Source organism: Zootoca vivipara, chromosome 7 (genome assembly GCF_963506605.1).
Source record: "Zootoca vivipara chromosome 7, rZooViv1.1, whole genome shotgun sequence".
Taxonomy (NCBI): domain Eukaryota; kingdom Metazoa; phylum Chordata; class Lepidosauria; order Squamata; family Lacertidae; genus Zootoca; species Zootoca vivipara.
The window spans coordinates 48,939,877-48,961,047 of NC_083282.1; the positions used below are offsets into that span (position 1 = coordinate 48,939,877).

The following is a 21,171-nucleotide window of genomic DNA, read 5'->3' on the forward strand; positions in this document are numbered from 1 at the left end:
TTCTTTAAAAAGGGAAAACCTGGTTTTGTTTCAAACACTTGTTTATTCCAGCTCCTGCGATGGCATGGGGTTGTTTCCAATTACGTCTTACTCAACACAGACCCTTTGAAATTGATGGGCCAGTATTCGTCATGTACATTTATTTCAATAATTAATACTCTCAGTATCCTGAGAACAACTAACATTGGATTGAACCCACAAGCTCAGAAGTTGCCAACATCACCAGTGACACAGCTCTCCCCTTAAAAAAATGGTTATGAATCTAGGCAATCCATTTCCCTAAATCTGAAGTAGGACCATGACCTGAGGTATAAATAGCTCAGGTGGTAGAGCATGGGACTCTTAATCTCAGTGTTGTGGGTTCGAGCCCCAAATTGGGTGAAATATTCCTGCATTGCAGGGGGTTGGACTGGATGACCCTCGGGGTCCCTTCCAACTCTAAAAGTGACTCTGGGACACATTTTTCAGCCCAAGGGTCACATTCCCTCATGGGCAAGCTTCCAGGGGCTCTAAAGGCAAAAGTGGGCAGGGCAACAGAGACTACCTTTTCCCCCTTTTTTACAGTAGGCTACATTCCAGACATACAACAAATCAGGAGGCTTCTTCACAAACACATACATACACAGAGAGAGGAAGGTGCTTTATGCTACATGAGATCATTGGTTCACCCTTCTCAGTATTGTCTACACTGCTAGCAATGGCTCTCCAAGGTTTCAGGCAGGGAGTCTTCTCCCAGCCCTACCTGGGGGTGTCAGGGATTGAACTTGGGACTTTCTGCATGCAAGGCAGATGCCCTACCACTAAGCTACAGCGCTTCTCCATACCTCTGTGCAGCAAGAGGCATTGCCACTGATCAAGGAAACGTTCTGGACAGGCAGAAGCTCTTGAGGAGGATACAGGGTTGGGCTGCTGAGGAATGCTGTCTGTGGTGAATCCCAAGGGCCAGATAGGCTGGCAGGAGGCAGGTGTCAAGCCTTTGGGCCTGAGGTTCCCCACCCTTGCCAACACTAAGTTGAACCCACCCACCCTGGCCATCACATGGCAGCTAACTTAAATGCATATCGGATGCTGTCAGGGGTGAGAGGAAAAGGTGAGGGCAACCAAGGCAAGTGGAGGATGATGAGCCACAGCTACATCCCTCCATTGTCTCACGACATCCTAGATGCTTATGGGGCAAACTCCCCATCTGTGCAGGATGCCAGCTAGGCTAGGAAGAGGACAAGAGCCTCAGCACCATTTCTGCAGGGGGGGAAAATCATAGAATTGTAGAGTATGGCATGAAAATCAGTATCCAGAACAGATACCCATTTATCTGGCACATGATATACAAATTCTGCCAAGATTAGAGAATGCAAGCCAAAATTCTTTTCAATGGCATTTGGCTCATGTTTTGGAAATTCACTTTCAAAGAATCATAAATATGGTTCTGCTCATACGCACCTCCCCAAGCTTTTTAGGCACAGGTATGTGTTTTCCCAGTCAGGGTCCAAGCACTTTTTTATATTAAAAAATGCTGCAGGAAAACCTGTTCTTTAACACTGAATCAGTACAAATGGTAATTCAGGTTTCCTGCAGACTGCCATTTGCTCCAATTCAGAGGTAAAGAGCAGGTTTTCGTGGAGAAAGCGCTGGGGATTAAGAGAGAGAGAGAGAGAGAGAGAGAGAGAGAGAGAGAGAGAGAGAGAGAGAGAGAGAGAGAGAGCGCACTTGGACAAGGAGTGTTAAAGTGCAGACCTGTGCCTACAAATGAGGAGCAAAGGTAAGTGTCTATGAGCCCTTAGAGCTCATTCATACTTCTACATGTCCTGTGCCTAGAAAGCATGGGTCCAAGTGGTTTCTCCCCTGCCCTGTTCCTTTCCCAGGGAAAACTCGCTCTTTAGCTCTAAACTGGAACAAACAGCAATTCACAAGAAACCCAAATTGCCATTTGCTCTGACTGAGTGCTAAAGAGTGGTTTTCCCCAGGGTAAAGCAGCAGGACAAGAGGAAGTGTGGAAGAGAGTTGTTGGGGGGTCAGACCAGGAACATTTGGTTCTGTGTGCAGAAGTCATTGTGATCTGTGGTCATGAGGGCATCAAGGCCCCACTTTCAATACTGTTTGCACCTGCAAAACTTTCAGGACAGTCATGCTGCTTTGTTACCGGTCAGTGGACATCCTCTAACTTCCCGCTGGAGTCCTTAAGCTTTTTTGTATTTCTTGTCCCACTTTTGTTGCGCTCTAGTGCAAGAATGCTCCCCTCCCCAGACATCAATAATGGAATAGTATTGGTGAAGCACCACAGAACAACTACTAACTAGAGTGGCGTGTGGGCAGTCCAATATAAATCCCCTCACTAATGCACGATTTTTGCATCAATGAACACCCCCATGAGAGCTTCAAAGCACAGACCTATGCCTAGAAATGAGCAGAAAAAGAAAGTAAGTGTGGATGAGCCTTTAGGGCACATTTGCCCACCCCCAAAAAACACCAGTCTGAAGGAACCTTTAGGCACTCAGCTCTTAGTTCACCTCTGATAGCTCCCTCACTACTACTACTGCCGCCACCATCTCTCTCTCTCTCTCTCTCTCTCTCTCTCTCTCTCTCTCTCTCTCTCTCTCTCTCTCTCACACACACACACACACACACACACACACACACTATACCTTTAGATCAGGCATCCCCAAACTGCGGCCCTCCAGATGTTTTGGCCTACAACTCCCATGATCCCTAGCTAACAGGACCAGTGGTCAGGGATGATGGGAATTGTAGTCCAAAACATCTGGAGGGCCGAGGTTTGGGGATGCCTGCTTTAGATCAACCTCGAGGACCCCCTTTTTTGCTCCCCATCCTCTTGATCCTGCAAAGGACCATGAATATCTGCAAACAGCGGACTCAGGAGTGCTGTTCTCGTAACAGCTAAAGGGCTCTTGAGCTGGAGAATGCGTGCCTCAAATACTCGAGACAGGAGTGGCTGATAATCCCTTCTCTTTCGACGGGAAACTTTTGTGCCCCTTACGCTCTGCCTTGTTCAAGCTGCCAGGAGAAAATGAACCAAAACACAGAGGATTAGAGGAGTGAGAGGTGTGAGGGAAGAGAGCTCAGGGGCTGGACTTCTGAGGGAGGGTGGGAATATATACAGGAAGCCCAAGGCCAAAGTGTCCATGTAGCTGTGATGTGGGTTTGGGTGGCATCCGCCCAAGAGACCTCCAGCCATCTGCCTGGCTGCAGCCAAAGCTCCAGCAGAAAATCTACATGTGGTTTCCCCGCATTGTTTGGTGAAGGGTACTAGCTGCCATGGCAACGGCTGGAGCCCAGCTTGGCCTGTCAGGCATGAAGGAAAAGCCATGCTCTTTGGCAGAGGTCCCGGGCGATACTTTCCTTCGGGAGAGAGCCCTTCTGCTGCCCACCCACAACACATTCCAAGCCAGGAGAAGAGGCTCTCCAGGACGCTCTTGGGCCTTAGCTGGGATTCCAGCAACCTTGTTCTCTCTTTCCCGGTTCGTTTTTGCCAAAAGGCTGCACCTTGTTGGAAGAAGGAAAGCCTTTCACACCAAACTTACAGCTTGGTAAAGGAAGAATCAGAGAGGTGGTTGTGGTGGACAGGAGTCAATACCAGGATAGTAGAAAATTGAGGGTGGAATTCGATATCACGCCAAGGCGATATTTCTTCCATTGTAAGCATTTCTGCTTACCAGGTGGAACCATCTCCCATCTTTTCCCACCATTCTGTTCTGGGAATTTTCCTGACCCTCCACAGCAGATTTGGGGGAGGAGAGAGAAGGGAACTCCACTCAAAGGTGGAACTAGCTGCTCCGGCACATGCTGCGCACCTGGGGGTGGGGCTAGCTACCTACGGGGGTAGGGCGAGCGGTGAACTTCCCAAGGGGGCGGGGCAGCGATGTCACCCCCCCTCAGGGATGACACCCGGGGCGGACCGCATCCACCGCACCCCCTTCCTCCGCCAGTGACTCCACTGTGCTAGCAGGAGTACTTGGTGAGCTGAATCCAGCCCAAAAGTCCCAGAACGTTGTCCTAACACATTCAAGACATGCGTTTTATTATGCTTGTTATCTTTCAATCACCTCATTGCAGCATACATAGGGCACCAATTCCAATCCTTCCATCAAGCCCATGGCAATCCTCAATGGCCTCCCCCCCCTTCCCCCAGTTGCCATCTGGCCTCCTGAATCCAGATCAGCGTCACTGATGAGATGCACTATGTTCTGCGAGCAACCCTCTTCTTCCTTACCCCTATAACTCTGAAGGGGAGGTCTGGAGCTGCCCAGAAAACATCGGCCTCACCTACGGGACCAAAGATAGATGAGCCCTAGAGCCCGTGCCACGACTGACTGAGAGCCTTCTCTATTCATGTTCCATGACTCTGGTGTGCTGCTGGACTCTCTCCATGCCATGACACCGAGAAAAACTGCATGCCACTAAGGCACTGTTGATAAGCCAGCTTCCCCAGATGCTACCCTGTAATTGTCTGGAGAAACTGTGGGAAAATCAAGGGGATTTGCTACTGGGCGCGGGGGAGGCAGAATCCCATTAGAAGAGCAAAGCATGAAATCCGGAGAGATAGAGGGTTGCAGAATTTGCAAGATGCGTCCCGGCACAGACATGGGTTAATTAGGGATCTAGGTTCAAAGGGAGTCAGCAGAAGCAATTAAGATTAGTCCACAAATGGGGTCTGTACAAGCAAGAATGGCAGAAGCACATATACGTGGGTAGACAAATCTGTCTGAGCGATCCTTCAGATGGCAAAACAACAGCCATGGCTCAGAGGGTAGAGAATAGTTTTTGATTACTTAGGAAGATTGAAATAATCAATACACAACAACAATTCTGTGCCACAAGAGCAATTCTGTGTGATTGCTGCAGAGGAAAACATTTGGAGAGGTGGCGCTTCTCCCAACAGTGCAGGGCTGGTGGGAAGAAATTGCACACTGCAAAGATCCCCCTATTAATAGTATGCAGGAGGCCCATCATGTACAAAAGTAGGCAATTCTACTGCCTGGCAAGTCCAGCTCTCTGGCCACATGCACACCCGCACCCACACCCTTTCTACATTCACCCAACACTGAAGGCATATATGAGGTGCCTGGAATCCTAAACTGGCAACACTGTCAGTCTTTGGTGACTTTCCAGGCACCAGTGTTTGGATAACATTGTCTCAAAGCCTTTATTTTATTTTTAAGCAGGGTTCAGGGAGAGGTAAGCTACTGAAACTTGCCAAAACTACCCGCAGGAAATAAGTGGCAGAGTTCTTCTTCTGGTGAGAATTGAGGAGCTTTGCTTTCCATTGGCCTCGTTCTTCTGCAGCCATTGCCACTGCCAAAACTTGCCCTCCAGTTCTTTGAAAGTTTTCTTCTCCTGCTTAAGAGGCTTCCATTCTGCCTCTTTTTCAGGTCACTTGAGAATGTCTTTAGAATTTCAGTGGCTGCAGGGTTTTCAGCTTAACATATTGTTGCACCAAACATTTCTCTCCTTTCTGTTAATTTTCAAACGCATTTACTTTTCTCATTAACTGATGGACAATTTTTTTAAAAAAAATGGGACAAATTTTCAATATAGCATTAACTAAGGAGTTCCTAGAAAGCTATAGGGATGGAATGAGTTAGAGTGAAATGGGAGGAAGTTATTAGGTACATGGCAAACACAGCAATGGATGGGAAGCTGGCTTTATTTGCTCAAACCATTGACTGGCAGGATCTTGCCACTGTGCAAATTGAACTGGAGCAACTTATTTGCTGTGGAATCATTTGATTCCATGAAGCAAAGAAGCTGGGCAGAGGGAAACTGCCTCACTAGCAACTCCTGGGTGACAAAGAGTGGGGCAGCCCCAATGGAATGGTACTGTCTGAGCAGCTTAATTCCCCACTCTGGCGAAGGGGTGCATGGCCAATCCCACACCGCATTAAGTGAATACAAACATATGGTAGAAACAACGCAATGTGCAAATCCCTTCGGCATTGAGTTTTCTTACTGCTATCCAGACAGATTTCAACAGTGGACTGAATTAGAATTGGGGGTGGGGGCAAGAGGGCTAAGGACTTAGCACTAGGTCAACTGTCGCAGAGAAATAGCTACAAGGAACAACTGTGCAGCTTGCCACAGAGAGTGCACATCCACACTTCTTTTTCTAAGTCACAGATGGCTCTGACTCTTTCCTGGCTTCCTACCTCTAGGACGTCAGCACAAAGGGCAGGGACTTCTAGGAGGCAGAGCAGGTACTCTGACCCCCGAAAGAAGCACAAATGCTTGACTGTGAGCCAACCAAGAGCAGCAGGACGGATGAACAACCAACGCATAGAGTCAGCCAGCTGACAGAGGATGGCAGGGGTAGAATCGGCTTCCCTGCATGCCATCTTCTGTCTGCAAATGTAGATAACTCCGTCTTATGTACATATGGCAGATAACAGAAAGCAAGTAAGCAAGCTCAAACGTTTACCTCCTCTCTTTTAGGCATGGACGCATTTAGGGCTCAAACTAGAGGTAACTTTAAGCCTCTCTTTAAGGCAGGTGGTTGAAAATGACCATATTCCTTTCTCTAAAATGCCCCCCACCCATTGGGATCAGTAACACGACATGGGGGAAAGGGGACTTAACCTTCTGCACCATTTTCCTGCAGAGAAATCACCCCCAGCTGCTATTTACTCCAACTGGGGGTGGGGTGGGAATTGAATAAGGGCAAATAGCTTCAAGAGGGAGTTCCAGCCGAAAAATGGTTCCATGGTCCTGATCCAGACCAGGGGCCCTGCTGTGGCTGCTTTTAGTAAAGAGAAACAATTCCAACCTGTGCTTAACTCATGTTTAGTTTGACCCTGAGAGCTCCTTCCCAGAACACGAGATGATCATCACACAATTATTTTCACACACACACACATAGAATGTGACACCATGGACAGCAGAAGCTTTATCGCTGCACTTTTAAGAGTTTGCAAATGTGTTCCAGGTCCCATTCCTAAGGGTTGATTTGCTTCTTATTTGAATAAAGGGCACAATACAGTTTGCATACCCTCCACCATTTCTGTGATGAAAACAGGGGTATCCCATTCCATAATGATAATTTTACTATTTATACTTCACACATCTTACTGTTGTGTTGCCCCAGCCATTCAGGAAAGTTTCCAGAATATATAAAAACATAATAAACATTAAACATTTTTTAAAAACTTCCCTACACAATGGTACCTTGTTTTGAGTCCAGGATCTGTTCCGGAGTCCCAGACGCTCGACAAAACTGCACACGCATGCGAAGAGGTTTGCGCTTCTGCACATGCGTGAGCAGCAAACCCAGAAGTAACCCGCACCGGTAATTCTGGGTTTGCTGCGGACGTCCGCCGAAATGGACGCTGGACGGGGTGGGCTTATACGGAGGTACCACTGTACAGGATTGCCTTCAGACCACTCAGGGGTTGGATAACTCCATAGCCTTCAACATTTCTCCAATGAAAATACAGTAGGGACATCCTAAGGAAAAGTGGGACATTCCTGGATCAAATCAGAAACCGGGACAGCTTCTCTAAATCAGGGTCGTCCCTGGAAAATAGGGATACTTGGAGGGTCTGAGCAGCGCCGGCCCTAAGGCAAGGCTGGGTGGCGCAACGCACCAGGGCGCCAGGGCGCCAGTGTGGGCGCCACACTGCTGCGCCCGTGGCAACCACGCTGCACTGCGCCCACCCACCCGCCGCGCTGAGAAACAGGGCAGGGGGGCACCAGAGGGATCGTCGCACCACGGCGTCAGGGTGCCTGATATGCTTAAGACAGCCCTGGGTCTGAGTTTGCAGTATGAGGCAGCCAATGAACCAGGCTGAGTCCTCTTTGCCAGGCCCAAAGCGAATGTCTACAAAATAACCACAGATTCCAATTATCTCCAAAGGGCTTAAACTGGGGGGAGTCTGGAGATTGTAGCCAAGTCAGTCACATGCAAAGTAGACTTGCTGAAATTAATGGACGTGGTGTATGTTCATCAATGCCAAGGAGCCTGCTCTGCGTGTAACTTTGTTGGATACAAAACTGGGCTTGTAAATGAGGAGAATGGTGGAAAAGGAGAATTGCATTTTGCACGATCTCTTCATGAAACAGGGCCTGCACCTTTGACAGCATCTTAGTCAGCTCTGTAATCAAAAGGACTACAAAGGAGTGAAGCTTTGCAACAAAATAAAGCGGGAGTCATTACTGGAAAGGAGGGTCTTAAAAGAAGAAAAGAAATCCAAGAATCCAGTCCATGTTTTATGAGCTGCCCGAAAGACATTTTTAAAAAGCACTCAAGTGCAGGGAAAGGCAACCAGCCCCTCTTGGACCCTTTTGAACCTGTCACAACATCGCTTGCCACTGCCCTGAAGTGAGAAAAGCAACTGCTCAGATTCAGAAGACAAGAACCTGCAAGTGATACCCTCTGCTTGCTTCACTTTCCCAAATAGGAAGCTAAAGTTTTCCCAACACAGATTAATCTGTATAGATAGCAGGAAATAAAACCTAATAAGAGAATGACCACCACCAAGTCCATTTTCTCCTCCCTGTACACGTGACTGAGATCTAGGGAATCTATCAGCTCCTTAGCACAAGTGAGAAGAAGGAGAAGGAGAAGGAGAAGGAGAAGGAGAAGGAGAAGGAGAAGGAGAAGGAGAAGGAGAAGGAGAAGGAGAAGGAGAAGGAGAAGGAGAAGGAGAAGGAGAAGGAGAAGAAGAAGAAGAAGAAGAAGAAGAAGAAGAAGAAGAAGAAGAAGAAGAAGAAGAAGAAGAAGAAGAAGAAGAAGAAATAATGAATTACTCATGCCACCATTTTCGCCTTATATTTTGCATACAGTACTGTTTTCCGCACAGTTATTGTTCTCTCCTGGGGAGGAGAGAGGAAGCAACAGTGAGAATTGGCCCCAAGAGATGGCTAACTGTCAAATACAGGACATGGGAAATCAGCAGAGGGGAACATGAATTACAACAGTTCATGTAGAGCTTATGAAGAAACAGCAGAACAAATAGCAAAAGACAGCTGACCAGTAACTCAAAGCCTAGCAGTAGAAAGCTTTAGGGAAAATAAGTCATTCGGAGGCAGTGGGATAAAGAGAGCTATTAAAGATCCTACAATATATATATCAAATTTATTTGCAGCACACTTTCAAGGGCAGGGCAGATATGATATCTACCTCAAGTTGGGCAAAAACTCCTCTTTTCAAAGGATAGAATAAATCAATTATTTGGCCAGTGCCATTGATTAAGGTGTAAAAGCAAGACTGTTTGGAACTGTTTGGGACAAAGGGCCAATAGACACATACAAAATGAGCAAGCCATAGATGGCAACATTAGAATGAGACAAAGTTGTCATCACCATGCGCAGCTTACAACCTAACCAAATTTGTCATGCCATGACAGATTTGGCAGACGTAGGTGGCATAGGAAACATGGATCGAATTGTGAGCAGAGTGCATGGCAAAAGAGTAACATTCCAATTTCAACATGTGCTGAACTCAATACAGTACACCCATGCCAGACACTCAGCATATCAATTTGTTTGCGCAAATTGCCCCCAAAGCAGTTGTTTAAACATGTATCTACCTGGGATGCAAGAAACCAAGCAGTTTATCTAGGTGCTGCACTCTCAGAGAGTCATCCAAACAGAAGTATGTGATGGGTCTCTGGAAAAGAAAAGTCCTTTTTCCATGGGACGCCCTTCTCATTGACTGCAACAGGCAGTTTGATACCTGAGTCTTCATTGGCATCAACCACTCTGAATGTACTTTTTAATTACTAGGCAACCATGTCGGAACATAAGACATGGCATATTCAGTAGAAGCAGGCAGCCAAAGTTGAAAAGTGCAAAGTGCACAGCCCACAGTGGTCCTCATCAGCCATGTGGGCTGCGGGAAGATAAGTGCTGGCTGCAATACGGTGCACATGTGTTAAACTGGGATCACATCCAACATCACATCCAATCCCCTTAATAAGAGCTGCATGCCTTTAATATGTGTCCATCAGCATAGTCCTGCTATGCAAATGTGCCTGAAAAGAGCAAAGGACCTAAGCACAGAATAGAGTACTGCAGACTATCCCACTTCTGGAACGTGCCCTTAGAATTTTAGGTCAAAAGCTTTTCTGCAAGGAGGCAAAACATGGCTCAGAGACTGGCTAGAAGCCATTTCTTCTAGGCTTTTTTTGCAATCGAGAACATATATCCAAATTCAACAATACAGACTTTTCCTCGGCAAAATGCACAGAAGTGTTGGCTGGGAAGCCATCAAGTTCCTACTTCTTTGTACGTTTCCAAGAAATGAAGCCATTTGAGTGCACATGAACAACCCACAATTGATGCGAGATAAGTGCATCTTGTGCTCCGGTATCTGCACCCAAAAAACCCCATAGGGATTTTTTATGTATCACTCCACTTCACCTGCATGGAGAATGCTTCTGTTTTCCTAGATGACGGAGAGGGAAGCTGTGGTCCTCTAAATGCTGTTGGACTCCAACTCTCATCAACCCCAGCCAGCTTGCCCAACACCCAGGCAAGTTTGAAGCTACGGCTACCTTTGGACAGAGATGACTTGGATACCATACTCCATGCTATTGTAACTTCCAGACTTGATTATTACAACGTAGTCTTACAACGTAGTGCTACCCTTGAAGATGACTCTGAAATTTTAACTTGTCCAAAATGCAGCAGGCAGATAGGGTTCTGTTTAGAGCTCATAAGGCCCCTGTTTCAAAACAATCACACTAGTTGCCCATTCACTTCCAGGTCTGATCCAAGGTGCTCACATTAGTGTTTAAAGCCCTAAACAACTTAGGCCCCAAATATCTGAAAGACTGCCTCCTTTCCCACGGATCTCCTATGTTCTGATCAACAGAGGAGGCCCTCTTGGAAGTTCCACCACCCTCAGATATTCAGGGTGTGTCAGCTCAGGAGAGGACATTCTCTACGGCAGACCTAAGTTACAGAATATCCTCCCCACAGAGGTGTCACGTCTGCAAGATCATATGCTGAAGATGTACCTCTTTACCCTGACCTTTGTCACCTGAGATACCTATTTTTAAGACCCATCCTGTTCTTTTCCATTGTATTTGTTTTAAACTGGTTTTAATGTGGTCTTTTAGATTGCTGTAACCTGCCCTGGGACCTTGTGGTGAAGGGCGAGTAATAATAAATAATAATAATAATTCAACAACATCTGGAGGGCCACAGGTTCTCCATCCCTATTCTAGAGCATAAAGCTCAAGAGGACCTGCCGCCCTCTGAGCCTCTGACCTAGTTAATGTCTCCCCAACAGCTTACTGCCAATGATCTGCTCCTTCCCATTTTGTGTCTCATCTCATCCGCCTCCGCTATCCCACCACCCTAATCCCCTTGCAGTAAGGAATGCTTAATCCCTTGGCTTCTAAACCCCACCCCCCCAAATCCAGTCACATCTCTGCACCTTTAAATCAGCATCATCCTCCATGCTAAACATCACAGACACAGTTGAGGGACTGCATGAAATGTTAAAAGGGTAGGCTCTCCCACGGAGCCCAGATCAAAGGGAGCCTGCTCTCAAAGGTCCAAGGATGGAGCAGATGGCTTGAGTGCATTATCACAGTCAGCCCCCCACCTCCACACTATCCTAGGTTGCCCTGCAATGGAGGATCTTAGCAGCTGCCCAGCCTGCTCTGGGATTTTCACTCCTGCCAATATAGCTAGACTCCTCCTGATGTTAACCCCGGAAAACTCAACTTCGCGGCTCAGAACACCTTGTCTTATTACACAGGTGGGTGGCAATTCAAACCAGAAGGCTGTAAGTCAGGATTGTGGGGAACTGGCAGAACAGGAAGAATAAACCCTCTGGGGGATGATGTACCAGTGAATGAGAAGATCCACCCGGGATTGAATGAGAAAGGATGCTAGCTCCTGAATACCCGTTGCAGGGAACCACAGGAGGGCAAGGTGTTCTTGGGGTAAGGTTCTGCTTGCAGGTTTTCCCCAGACAGATATGGGTGGCCTGTAAGAACTGTAAGAACAGGATGCTGGACTAGATAGGCTATTGGCCTGATCCAGCGGGAACCTCTTATGTGGCAGCTATCAGCTGGCATTAAGCAGGATTGGTGCAAAGGTTGCCAACTGCTTCAACTTTAGCTCCTAGCGGAAGCCCCACACACCATGGTAAGCTATACACCTCCGATCAAGGTTGAGTGCCCGCACACTTTTGAAACATTTTTCTTCTCCTGCTCATAACCATAAGAAACTTGATGAAATGTCCCTGCCTAGGCTCTCTTCCACCTTTCAGTCTTTAACCACAGGTGTTAGGAGGTTGGCCTTTCTTGATTAGCGTGAATGGGGCCTCGTGCCAAGGGTGTTTTTCGTTTTGGTTTTTTGCCTGGTGAAGGATTTAATGAAAGAATTATGTCCCGTGATAGCTGGAAATCTTTCTCCCCAGCCTTCAGAACATGACGCCTATCAGCGTTTGAGTGATGAGCAGGGAGACAACTGAAGGCAGCTGCTGTTACAGTTTGAACTGGGACATAGTCAGAAGGAGATGGCATTGACATGACCTGTCCACTGCCTGCTCAAAATCTTCCTTTTTCATCAGGCTTTTACCCTACAGAGTTGGAAGTTTATGATTGATTCCCTGGAATGGGCAAATTCATGTGCCATATCAGGTGGTGATCAACTGTTTTTCCATTTAAAAGAAAATGCTCAGACTGGCTAACAGCACAGCATCAACACACAGCACTATTAAATACAATATACAGTATAGATAACAAAAGTAAAAGGAAGTATGTGCGTTGTTTAGTTTCTTGTTTGCTTTTACTTTTGTTAAGTATATATTGTATTTAATAGTGCTGTGTGTTGATGCTGTGCTGTTAGCCAGTCTGAGCATTTTCTTTTAAATGGAAATATTTTATAAACAAACCAAGTAAAAACATGTAACAAGCCAAGTTCAACATAGTTCAGGACTGGTTGTTTTTCAGCATTTGCAGCACATTTTCTCCACAACTCGGCGGAAGCCATTTAGGGTCTTGGTTTACCTTCAAATCATGAATGCAAGTGGTTTTAGTGGGATTCCAGGGTTTTCGCAGCGGATCCCTCAAATCCGTACTACCAAACTCACATGATCAGGAGACCTAATCTAGAACTAATTAAGAGAAAACTCCCATATACTGGGTTGTTCATCATTCACCATTTAGTCACCAGGCGAAAAGATTGCTCTTTTCCCAGACCTTTGGCTAACTAAAGAATCTATAGCCTTTTTTTAAATAAAAAAAAGGGGGGAGGTGTTCTTTCTGTTTGTTATTATGTTGCACATCTTTGTGTTTTTCTATTGGAACCCATCCTGTGATCCTTGGGTGAAGGGTGGTGTAGGAATTCAATCAAAAAAATAAATGAAAATAAATTCTAAATGCCCCATGCAAGCAGAAGAAGTGCAATAGTAATCAGGACAAAAGTTGTGTGTAGTGGAAGATGAAGGAAGGTTACTAATAGCAAGTCTTAACTCTGTCTGGCCTGCCAGAAAAAACTGCAAAGAAACCACAGCCACTTCACCAGACTCCATACACTTGGGGCCATTTCCCACATCATCATCATCATCATCATCTACCTATCCTCCAATGAACTCAACGAGGCTTACATGGTTTCCCACCTCCCATTTAATCCTCAAAACAACCCTATGAGGTAGACTAGGTTAAGAGAGAGTGACTGGCCCAAGGCCATCCAATAAACTTCATAGGTGAGCAGGGATTCAAACCCTGGTCTCCCAGGTCCTAGTCCATCACTATAACCACTATACTACACTGGCCCTTAGAGGTAAGTCACTATTTGCCACCAAAAGAACATTCATTATCAAAAGGTAGCCAAATTCAGCTAGTAGTATACATGTACAATACATGTTTTCAGGTCTATTATCTGTACACATTTTATAAGATACACATTTCCTGAAATTAATAAAAAGCATGACTATAATCCTAAGACCTTATTTCACCAGGATAATATTGCATCCTCCAGGCAGTGGCAGGAAAAATGTAGCTTGTGGATTTTTTCCAGAAGCTATTGCAAATATTGCAGTCGTATTCAACACATAATCTGGCTAAATGGAAGGCGCTGGGGGGAGACATCTTTTCAGAGTCAGATAGCCAAAGGCTGCTGCCAATCAGATTCCTTAGGGATCTTTGCCTATCAACCTTGTATAAATGGACAAGAGAAAACTTAATGAATAATATCTTCGGTTGTGCTTGACCACAAACACATTGCTCTAATCATGTCATGTTATTCTCCCTGCCATCTACACATGCCGTTGGCGGTATCTGGAAATGCATTTACATAAAAAAGCCCTTCTCTAGGTGTGAACAGCAAGCTCTGATGAATAACATTATTGGTCTGAAAAAGCAGAAGTCATTGGGGAAAGTGAATGTTCTGAACAATTTTCCTGCCCCTGGGGCATTTTTGTCATGTGTTATTTGTAATTAGTCTTTTTGCAGGCCTAGACTCCATCAGTAGGCGCAGGTTTGCTGTCAGGCCATATCCAGCAAGCAAAGATTCACATCTTGCTATACAGCTGTGTTGCGCTTTGCACTCCTCACAGTCTTTTTTTTTTTTTTTGCCAAGGCGAGGAGGGAGGGCAGCAATTCTCAACATCTGACACAATGGCTGCATTCAGGTGCACAGCTAAATCATGGTTTAGTGTTATGAGAAAGGACCACAGCAAGCCATCAGCTCATGCGCTCCTCCACTTTCATTTTAGAGATTAATCACAGCTTGTCATACCATCTGACCCTAGACAAATTATGAGTAATCTTACCTACAGCTTGTTCAAACAAGCCAATTTCAAATGATTTTGAAGCTGGATTGTTTCAACAAACCACAGTTAAGATTAACCATGGTTTAGGGTTCCGATGGCACACTAAATCATGAGCAGCCTAAAACAGAAGTGGAAGATTCCAATTTCCTCGCAGCTGCACCAGAAGCAGGAAGGGAGGAATGTGCAAGCCCAAGGCTCACTGCAGCTTGTTCCCATAAAGCCACATCATGGTTATATTTGGCATCATGTCCAAACACAGCCAGCCAGCCAAAAGAAGGCTATTGTGCTCATGTCCTGTTTATGGACTTCTCGTAGGCATCTGGTTAACTAATTAAAATGATAGAACTGTAGTGTTGGAAGGGACCATGGGTGTCATCTAGTCCAACCCCCTGCAATGCTGGAATATGCAGCTGTCCCATACAGGGATTGAACCTGCAACCTTGGCATTATCAGCAACATACTCTAACCAACTGGGAATGCTGGGTGAGATGGGCCAGAGTCTTTCCCCCAAAATATTCTCGTGTTCTTTTTAAGTGGGGTATATGTGGATGGCACTATATAAGTCTTCTTGCACTCAATAATGTACAAATATTTTACATAAGCATCTCATCTCCTTGCCTGAGTTAGGAACAGTCACTTCATATATGCCACTTTTTCCAGGATGGCTTTGGCACAAGCAATAGTGACCCTTGCCATGATTTCTTCCATTCCCAGCCACCTCCTCTGGAGCTGGACTACCATGATGTCCACTTGCATGCATTGTGTAGTTTGGCCCCTAGTGACACAGGTCCTGACTCTCCAGGCTACTTCAGAGCAGACGTAGGTGGCATAGGGGATTCATTCCAGAAGAGCATAGTCACAGCAAATCTGCAGAACTGGCATGGTTACAGGTGCCACATAATACTCATTCCTCATCTGCAATAAATCACTCTTTTAGTGTGACAGCACCCACACTTTGGAACCCCCTGACTACTGGCAGACACCTTCACTGCACAGTCATACCTTGGAAGTCGAACGGAATCCATTCCGGAAGTCCGTTCAACTTCCAAAATGTTTGGAAACCAAGGCACGGCTTCTGATTGGCTGCAGGAAGCTCCTGCAGCCAATTGGAAGCCACGTAAGCAGCGTTGGACATTCGGGTTCCAAAGAATGTTTGCAAACCGGAACACTCACTTCTGAGTTTGCGGCATTCAGGAGCCAAAACGTTCGACTTGCAAGGCATTCAACTTCTGAGGTACGACTGTACCTGCTAAAAACTTTTTGTTTAGGCCACCCTACCCAGATATGTAGAAAGTTTAAATGTGTTTTAAGTGGGTTTTTAGCTTATCGTTGATTTCGATTATTTTTGAATGTTTAAATAGTTGTTTTTTACTGACAATTTTGTTGTCCTATTTTTTCTGTCAATCAAGCGGAATATAATTTTTTATGAAATAGATTCTTACCACCTACCCACCAGCTGGAAACACAACTGGGCATTTGTTCTCTTGCTTTGACTGGCCACACTAGAAAAAAAAAACCCTCCTCTAATTCTGCAGTCACCAGCTCTAGAGTGCCAGCTGCAGCAATTCCCCAATAAACCCCAGCGGCTTGGATTCCCCCTGCATCAGAAGCCAGGAATACCATTCAGTGGGGCTCCAATGACAGCCAGGGGCTATGTGTATTATCGGCACTCCAATCTATCCACTGTACAGTATTCCCCAGTCCCTATATTCCTATCCCCACAGAGCAGGTGCGACCGGCAGCCACCATGCTGAGAGTTTAATTGCCGAGACTGAGGGACAGCTGCTCTTAAGCATCTCCAAATTGGTCTCCAGCAGGAAGGCCTACCATCGTCTTCCATGCTATGGAGGGCAGCATTAATAAGGGGGTAATGTTCAGTGATGCTCCTGGGACCTTCTACACATACAAACACCATCTCTCCCCTTAGCTTTTTGACAATGTTTGTGATCATCCGGAATACTGAACTTGTGAGCTGGGATGGGAGAAAAGTATGCCATCCCTCTTAGGAAGGGATAGACTAAAAACATTAACGACTTTGCAAGTACTGACTTGGTGTGTCAAATCTCTGACAGCAGACACCATCAAAGACTGTGTATTTTGCCAGAACTCCAAACTCAGCAGCTTCACCACAAAAATGGTTTTGGTTGGTGTGTTTTTTTTAAGTCTGCATGGGCAGATACCCTATGCTCACATGATAATGATGGTGTCATTTTTAATCAATAACGATTTGGAGTTGGCTTTAGCAGGATGTGTCGTGCCCAATTTGGACGCCATACATGAAAGAGAATATATACACAAGCCCAAGAATGCCATCGGAGCAGAGGAAGAAAAGAAAAGAAAATGTAGGGATTAAAATGCAAGATTATGATGTGAAGAAAGAGTGACGACCAGGGAATTATGCAGCTGACAGAAAAGACAGCTAAGTAACTTATATATGGCCTTGCCATAAATCAAACTGAAAGCAAGCAATTTCTTTTGCCACTAAAAGGAGGACAGGAGTCTGTGGGGTTTAACTTGCAGGTAAACAACAGCCATTCTACAAAATAGGAAGAATTCGGCTGCAACAGCAACTGAGCAACAAAATTATTTGCCTAGGATCTCATGAAATCATCTCCCTTGAAAGCTTTGGTCATTGTTGTTTTAAAGAGGACGTGTTAACATTGATCTCTGCTGTTTAGGTAGAGAAAACACTAGCCGTGGTAAGGATTTGGACTACATGATCTTTGATGCCCCTGCCAACTTGAAATACAGCTTATACTGAATCGGACCTGGTCCATGTAGTTTAGTATTGTCTACACTGACTAGCAGTAGCTCTCCAGAGTTTCAGCTTGGTGTATTCCTATTCCAACTGGGAGATGCTAGGGGCTGAACCCAGGACCGCCCCACATGTAAGACAGTTCCTCTATCACTAAGATCTGGCCTTTCCCCAGAACTCAGGTGCATCTACCACCCATTCATACCCCGCCACAAAAATCTCCTGTCCCGTCGCCCTGCGAAAGCAGCCTAGTCAAATTGCCAATGGCAGTTGGCAGGTTTCACTTCACTTTGTGCATGCTGTAACAATCTGTTATTAGCCCTCCCTGAAGGCAGATGCCAACTGCATCCCAAGCAGAATTTGGACCATAAATTCAGCTCTAATTCCTGGCAGAAACCTTGTCGAACAGGTGCTGCTACAAAGACCCAGGAGAGTAATAGGCAAGTAATAACTAGTTACTTGAAGGTGGAGAGCAATTGAAGATGCTGGCCAGGCTAGGCCAGGCTACGTTCCTTCAAGGAGTTCCAGCAGCAGATACTTCCCATCCTTGGTAGGGATGACTCTAGGGCCAATGAAAGTTGCCAGATTTGTGCACGCAATGATTCAGTTTCACTAAGGATCAGGTGCAGGCGAGGCACCAACCACACCTGGCGTGATTTTGCCTTGAGGAAATTACTGCCTATAGAGGCAAAGAGGCCGGGTTGTGAAGAAGTGAGGAGCCCAAAGTTTTGTAGTCATAGCCCATCCTCTCCAAAGCCTCCAATTCCTGCTGGACAAATAGGGTGCAGGCCTCAAACTCCGGATAAAAGAGGGATGTGTGCTATCAAGGCACAAGATCTAAGTTAGGAAAACGAGCATCTGCCAGGTTGAATTTCCTCCAGCACAGAGTGGGAGGCTTTGCAGAAGTGAGTCAACAACATCCTGATTCATGAGATTTAATATGAATTTTTTTGGGGGGGGGGAGATGTAAGCTCTATCCTGTTTGCCGAAGTGGCTTCTCTCCCTTCCTCCAACTACGCCCACAACCACCACATGTTCCTCACTCACAGCCCAATCCTTTGGGGCCAGAATGGGGAGGAGGGCAGTCATTAGAGCCAAGATCAGCCCCTGCTGTTTTGGGGCAGAGTCCATAGCCCTGGCAACTGGGAAGAACCCACCTCTGCCCCTTTCTAAACAAATCTGATCTGGTACTCTAAGCAGTGCCAAATAGGTGGGTATTTCCCACAATGCCCCAAAGCAATGTTACAACAGAGACATTGTGGGAAATTAAATGGCAAACAGACACAGCTGCCCTGAGTTGCTCTGAGTACTGCCGTCGACTCAGTAAGCCCACCATAGAATGTCGACAGAGGAGGAAGCCCACTAAAGGACACTTTGCCCAGAACCCCTCGAACCTGGAACAAGTTGTGAAGGTGAGGCAGGGACTTCTCCGTGGGAAAATCCTTAGTAAGCTGTATATACCCTGCCAGCCTTAGCTCATCTATCCATTCAGACATGTGTCTACGCACCAGTCTACAACATTATATATTGACAATGCTCGCCCACCAATTATACACAAGAGCCCATCTGAAAAATGTGTTCTCTAGCCATTTCCAGTAGCATATTTGAAGATAGCAGGGCAATAGCCCATAGCCAAAGCTGAAGTTCCGTTGGTGGAAGGGACTTCTGGGTACACAATGGAACTTCTTTCCCCCTCCACCCTTCCATCTGTCCTCAAAATCGGCTCTAGAAGGTTGGGGGGGGGACCATCTAGAATGGGAGTAGGAGAGAAAACACAACACCCATTGTGCCCATGGAACCCTGTTGGCAAAGCACTGAATACAACCCACTGACTTTATGGCATAGCCATGGTTTCTTTTAAAAGTTGCTGGAAATGGTCAGAAACACACACTTTGGGATCAGGAAGTGCCTCGTGGATGGGGCTACATGTAAGTAAGCCTTGGATGACTAAGCCATTCCTGAGCAGGACCTCTCTCTTCCTGATGTCACCATAATTCCGAAAAAAGGAAAGGGAACCTGTAGGCTTCCATATGCTGTTGAACTACAACTCCCAGCATCCCCGGCTGTTGGCCATGCAGGCTGAGGCAGATGGGAGTTGGAGTCCAGCAACATTTTCCTGCTTGGCAGGGGGTTGGACTGGATGGCCCTTGTGGTCTCTTCCAACTCTATGATTCTATGAACATCATGAGGTCCACAGGCTCTGCATCCCTGTTCCAAGAGGCTAAATCAAATTCAAATTATGCAGTTCACAGGCAATTTTTTTGTAAACCCCCCGCTATTCGGAGGGGAGCAGGGAATTGGGAAACCCTTGTTGAAATTGGGTCCGGCATGCAAGCTTCCCACAGGCATCTGGTTAGCTGCTATGAGAACAGAAGGCTGGACTGGCTGAGCTTTAGCCTGATGGCTCTTCTTATGCTTGCCATAAGTTACCATAAGTTCACCTTTCATCCACCTGTGGTCCTCTATGCTGAGATTTTGTCACTGGTCCTTCTGTAAGCCCTTGACATCCTGAAGATGAGTTAGCTGTAGCTTTAGCATTAACTCAGGGATGGGGTGCCTCTGACCCTCCAGGTGACGCTGGAGTACCCTGCCCTCTTCGGATGAAGGCCGCTATACAAATTTAATAAATCAATAAATCATCTCCTATCAGCCCCAGCCAGTATGGCTGTTGTTCAGGAATGATGGGAGTTGTAGCTCAGCAACCTTTGCAAGGCCACAGGTTCCCCATCCCTGCATCTGTTTATATCCTACACACAACAACCGTCTCTGCTGATGCTTGCCTCTCTGCTTACTCTGCAAAGTTCTGCACCGGGACAGTGGCATTTAATTTAATGTAATTGCAAAGCACAGACACAGGGCATTGTAATAAAGTGGCAGTGTAGGAAAAGGAGACTATCTGGCTAATTAAAAGGACTGCATCCTTCTCCTGGAACAAAACAGCTATTCTACTCCATTGACACACTTCCCCACATGCTACACCCATCTCAGGCAAACAAATTCCACGTCTGTGTTGCAGAAGAGTAGCTGTGTTCATTTCTCGGTTGCAGCAAAAATGCAACAAGCGGTGGAATTTGACTACGTTTCACTGAGAGTACACCCACTGAAAAGAATGAAGGTCATCAGTTTCAATGGGTTTGGTGCTCTGTGTAAAACTTAGCGGCGTACCACCCAACAAGTCTCGAGGCATCTTGAGGAATAACAAACATACAGGAGTATAAGCTCTGGGAGAAAAGAGCCCATGTTTGTTGTGAGACTGTGTCTGGTAGCAATGTCTGGTAGTCATACTAAGGGTTTCCTTACAGGACAGCCAAATATCTCCCAGCATTCTCCCCCATCTTCCAGGCACTTATAAACAGAACCTCAGAGCTCAGAGGAAGGTCAGCTCCATCTTCTGAATGAATGATCACAGAACAGACCCACCTTGCACTTCTCCTGCCTCATCCGCACTGCCCCAAACATCAAAAGCCACTATTGGTGGCATCAAATCATCATGCATTCAGCTCGCATGCAAGGAAAGTCAATTTTATATGGAATTAGCCTCAAGTGGTTGATTCCATTCAAAGGGAATAGAAAGGCAGGGCAGGAGGAAGAAGATTTTTTGGCTGGCATACTGGGAGCCTGTGGATGAGATGGGGGGGGGGAGAGAAACTCTGCAGCTTCGGCTGTTGTCTCAAAG

The 21,171-nt window shown here is 46.2% G+C and overlaps 1 protein-coding gene across 2 annotated transcripts in view; it reads right to left on the reverse strand.

The window, feature by feature from the left end:
* The window catches only part of CELSR2 (cadherin EGF LAG seven-pass G-type receptor 2), a 125,136-nt gene that overhangs the window by 99,464 nt on the left and 4,501 nt on the right, over positions 1–21,171 (reverse strand). The gene's annotated exons all lie outside the window — the stretch shown is intronic.